Raw genomic sequence first — 6000 nt, 5'->3', positions numbered from 1 at the left:
GCCCCGTCCATGTGTTGAAGTGTCCTTGAGCAGGACTCTGAACCTCAGATCGCTCCAAGTCGGGCTGGAGTGCTTTGCATGGCAGCCGTTGCAGTGAGTGTGTGTGTGTGAATGTGTGTGGGATGGGGGAGTCTGGCGAACAGTGTGAACTGCTGTGAAACTGCTGAAGCAATGAAAAAACATGCTGGATAAGTGAAGTGCATGTTCGACAGTGGGGGCTAAAACAGGATCAAAATGAAAGGAAATCAGTTGTATTTCATTCATTAATCCAACTACAATTTATCACTTCTGCAAACAGCTCAAGACTGTATCCAAAGGAGAGGAAAACACACAATGGCCCTCATTTATCAAACGAATGTACGGCAGCATACGGGCGATAGGATGAACGATAGGATCGGCATTCATCAATATGATCGTGATCGTACGGAAAGATGAAATCTCATGGCAGGTCTGTCATCGTGTCGCAGCTTTGAGTCGGTGTGGATTTGCAGCGCAACACAGCGGAGCGTGAAAATAATTGTAAAGCAAACCTCAAACATGTCATAAAGCACAAGCAGCACATATTCAGTGCAAATTAAAAAGTAAAAGAATAAAATAATGCTCTTACAGAATATCCAATGATCTTTGTGGAATTATTAAAGGATTTTTATCTTTCAATAATCCCATAAGTGCACCCTGCCATAGAGAGGAGCGCATGTCACTGTGGAGCGCTGCAGCTTCAGACTGCTCAGACCCAGCGGGGGAACATTGCTGTTTACCCCCAAAAAGCTGAGTGACATTATTTTGGTCGATGCAGTTTCACACAATATTGCACAGAGTGACTTGAAGTGCCGGAGCAATGAAAGGACCTGAAGAACCAGGGACCCTACAGGGCCTCCACTGAGAGCTGGACGGAGGAGACAGGACCGAAAGTTTACTCTAAAGTTTAGCAAATGCTCTATTAAATCATGTAATGCAGCACAGACTGTGAGGACTGTGAGCAGTCCGTTTCGAATTTTAAATAGTACAGTAGAGAAGAGGGAGAACACGCACATTGTTACGATGTAACACACATGTAATTACACCGTAACGCGCATGTGATTACACTGTAACGCACATATAACTATGCTGTAACACGCATGTAATTGCACTAACATGTAATTACACTGTTAACTGCATGTAATTACATGTAACTTGCATGTGATTACGCTGTCAAGTGCATGTAATTACACTATAACTCGCATGTAATTACACTGTCAAGTGCATGTAATTACACTATAACTCACATGTAATTACACCATCATGCACATGTAATTACACTGTAACTAGCATGTAATTACACTGTCATGCACATGTAATTGCAATGTAACTCACATGTAATTACAGTGTCAAGTGCATGTAATTACACGTAACTTGCATGTAATTACACCATCACGCGCATGTAATTACACCATCACACGCATGTAATTACACTGTCAAATGCATGTAATTACGCCATCACACGCATGTAATTACACCGTCACGCACATGTAATTAAACTGTAATGCACAAGTGATTACACTGTCACGCGCATGCAATTACACCGTAACACGCATGTAATTACACTGTAACTCGCATGTAATTACATTGTAACTCCATGTAATTACACTGTCATGCACATGTAATTAAACTGTAATGCACAAGTGATTACACTGTCACGCGCATTCAATTACACTGTAACATGCATGTAATTACACCGTCACGCGTATGTAATTAAACTGTAATGCGCAAGTGATTACACTGTCATGCGCATGCAATTACACCATAACTCGCATGTAATTGCACTGTAACTCCATGTAATTACACCATCATCCGCAAATATTTAAACGATAATGAGCATGTAATTACACTGTCACGTGCATGTAATTGCACTGTAATTCGCATCTAATTATGCTGTAGCTCCATGTTATCACACTCTCACTCGCATGTAATTATACTGTCGCGTGCATGTAATTAAACTGTAATGCGCAAGTGACTACACTGTCAGGTGCACGATATTATACCGTAACATGCATGTAATTACACTGTAATTACACTGTAACTCGCATGTAATTATTGTCACGTGCATGTAAATACAGCATAAGAGACTGCATGTTGGCTAAAGGGAGATTAAATACAGACAAACAATGTTTATTAAAACATTGTATTAAGACTTCTTTAAATTTTGTTCATTTTTTGAACTTTTGAACTTTTGGTTCCTTACTGCTGCCAATAAAAGGTAGATTTTTGTTTGCCTTTCCAGAATCTCTGAGTGATGATGGCTGGCCTTGGTCCAGCATGGGGAGCGGATGGCACTGGCCCACCCTCGCTGGCCAGGCTCGATCCCAGGTCTGACTCGGTAACGAATCCTGCTCGGCCTCCGTTCTGGCTTGGAAATGTGTCCAGCTCAGTCCTGGGTCTGGACCCGGTGTCAGGTGTGTCTCGGTGGGACCATCAATACTCTGGCAGGCCTTCTGAACCATGATTATTTCAGGGCGTGACATGTTAATGATGATCGATTTCAGCCGCCGGATTCATCAAGACCCAATTCAAACACTGAGATCGGTCAGATACGAAAGTCTGGCGAATCTCACGTGGGCCCCGTCGTACGGTCAGATCACCACTCAGATGTACACCTGTTTCAAAGAAAGATTGACGTTTTAGACATTGATACTGAAATTAATTGGCCCTCATTTTTCAAACATCGCCGACACAACAGTCAGATCCGAGCTGAGATATCAGTGATGCTGCTATGAGATTGATGCTGCTATGAGATTTAGCAAATGACCAGTAGCGACAAAGCCATGCTGTCAGGGTGAGTCTGCAAAAACATGCATAAAGAAATGGCTGATGGAGACATTTTCTCTGCATTTCATTGTAGTTTGCGCCTGAAAATTGACTTTATATTGAGATTGAACTAACTTTTGGTCATAATTGTTTTGTGAAAATATAAGTATTTTCATCACGTATGCTCTGTGGAACGACAAAGACAAACTTTAAAGTTCAAATTGAAAGGTTATTTTATGCAATATCTCACCGGTCCGGCCCGCTCAGGATGCAATTAGTCTATTTAGTACCCCTGAAGTAAGATGTGCTTCACACCCTTAGTCTAAATTTGGACTGTTTTCTTTCTTAAGACGAGTCGCCCTGTGTTATGTCGACATAAAACTGAGCTCCTGAAATGCAGGATTAAAATGAGTTTAGAGTTAATCGTGTTTTTAACTCTCAGTGCCTGTGGGTGACAGCTCTTTCTGTTCGGACCAGTTTGCCGTTTAAGTAGCTTTAATCATGACACAGGGGATGTAAATCACCCCCCCAGTCAAATAATCCAGCGGAGGTGGGAGACGTGTAGTCTGGATGGTGGTGGGATCTGTCTCCCATATCCCACCCAGCAGATTCACACCTCGGAGGAAGCTTTTTTATGCAGTGCTGCTCTTGAATCTGCTCAGCGATACACAACACAAGTCCACCACTTGGCCAGCTTCGCAGTTTTCTACCATTCCCACATCAAATTTAAATACTGGCTTGAGAACAGGGGGGAGGAATTTGTGTCTCATGAATTCTTATGTTCTCTCACAGATTGCACCTGCATATATTAGTTTGGAAAAAGTTCAGGAAGTTCTGCATGCTACAGTTTGACATCTGTTGTCAGGCCCTAATTTCTAATCTTTTCCTGCCGCACCACCTCTCTAATTATTTGTGACGGCTGTCTTGTTAGCACCAACAATATATTGTCACGCTGTCCTCCGTAGCTGCAATTATGCTCCCAATGAAAATTATATGTGTGCTGTCGTTACGAGTCTGAGAGTCAGCTAATCGGGAGAAGAAAGGAAAGACAAAGACAGAGCAGATCAGGAGGAACATGTTTAGCATCAGCCTGGAAACTGAAGCTAAGCGTTTGGCTCAGTGCATCTCCGGTTTGCTTTGTGGTTGGACCAGGAGCTATGCAGGTTACAGAAAGTTAGTGTTTCATCACAGCGACTGAAAATTAAAAGGAACATTTCTGAGATAGTTTTGCATTTCTCAGTTTAATATGAATAGTAGTGTTACTGTGACGCATGAACTGAACTCTCAGCAACTCTACAATTCACAAGCTGGACAATCTGGATATTTGGATATATATTTGTTTTTGGCTTTTGAAAGAAACACATTCAGGAACTTAGTACAATGAGAAAAAAATTGGCAAAAAGAGACATGAATTGAACGTAAACCATGCATATCAGCTAAAAACGTGACAGGTGCTGTAGGCAGGATTCCGCATCTCCGCCATCTTGCTTAGGTTTACCTAAGCAAGATGACGATTTGACCCATCTAAGATGGTGATTTGAAACCCAGCACAGCCAATCCTGTCCTGTTACCTGACATCACGCCCTTACGCAAGTTAAGCCCCTCCCACAAGAACGTGTGACGAACGCCCCTCGACCAATCACGGTTAGAGCCTCATGGGCTCTTCTGATTGGTCAAAGATACCTGGAGCTGTTAAGATTCCTTTTCAGCTCAGAACAGAGACAGATGGAAACGCTGCGCCCTCGCGGTAGTGCAATTATGCTACACTCCTAAAGGATTATCAATGGATACTCTGACATTTAATCCAAAGAAAACACAGAAAAATTAGCATTGACTAGCAAAATCCTGCCTACAGCACCTTTAATCATGGTTATGAATCGCAGGTAGAATGGTGATTGGTAATGTTACTCAGGAGGATTGAATTAGTTCAGGTCTATGTTAGTGTTGAAGCACAGTCGTGTACACGGGGTCAGAGTGGAGCAGCAGCACCATAACTCTTTAAACATACTGCTAAAAATCATTACCAGCCCACAGATAATTGTGTTATATGCTACATATATAAAACACTGTGTTCATTAAGATAAGTGACCTTGCCGCAACTGCCTCTCTGCCTGCACTGAATACACACTCTAAAATGTTGGCCATGCAAGTACAATGTTTGTCAAAACAGCCTCATCATCGATTCCCAAAGGAGAGAGAGAGAAAGCACTAACAGACGCAGAAACGTGCCGCTAATTCACTTCATTTCACCCGCTCTGCTCATCCACTGGATCATGCGGTGAAATCTGACTTTTACCAGCCAGGTGGATTATTCTGAAGAATGCACACTTGCAAATTTTACCAGGGATTCCCATCATTTACTGTCAGACTGTGTGTGTGTGTGTGTGTGTGTGCACGCACTTTCTTTAACCTACCTGAAAAAGTCCAGTCCAATCATCTGTTAAATGCCACAGCAGAGCAGTGAAGTGGTGCAATCGTCATGTGAGAAGATCACGTGACACAGATTTGTGAAGCATTTCATTTCCTCATGATTTCAACAAATTTATGAATAAAATATAAAATAAAATGTTGTGACTGTGTACGCACATGACAATCTTTCACTGTCCTTCAGGCTAATGCTCGGTGGGCCAAACAGACCTATCCATGATCATCCAAAATACTTCACACTGAAATAATTGCACTAAATTGTTCTGTATATATTTTACTGAAGTACAACACTAATTAACACTAATCTAAAGGTCACCCAGGAATCATGGTAACAGAGTTCTCAATCAAAAAAGTTTTAGGTGACAAACTTTTAAAAAACATAGTTTTAAGGTGAATATTATGAGCAAAACTCTCCCTAAAAAAAAAAAAAATCAATCCAAACGAGCAAAGCAGTGAAAAGAACTCTTAACATACTGCTTTTTAAAAGATGCCATCTAAGAGCTGATAAGAGCTACAAGCACTGGAATGGATCAATTGTGCAATAGGAAGAGCACTCAGTCATGGGTACTGTTTAATTAATGATGGGGGGTAGAGATAGGCTGTTAGCTCCATATTGTCAGTCAAACACTCACAGCAGAGGGTGGCAATATGAGCTATGTAATAGATATGTGAAACAGAAGGAACTAATCCATACTCCTCAGTCTACAACCCTTAATGCTCTGGTAAGAAAGCAGGAAGGCTGCTGCATGACAGCCACACTTTAGAGTTTTATCAGTGAGAGAAAAAAAA

The sequence above is a fragment of the Salarias fasciatus genome, chromosome 14 (assembly GCF_902148845.1).
Source record: "Salarias fasciatus chromosome 14, fSalaFa1.1, whole genome shotgun sequence".
NCBI classification, from domain to species: Eukaryota; Metazoa; Chordata; class Actinopteri; order Blenniiformes; family Blenniidae; genus Salarias; species Salarias fasciatus.
The sequence above is the reverse complement of the archived record's forward strand: the minus strand, read 5'-3'. Positions refer to the sequence as shown.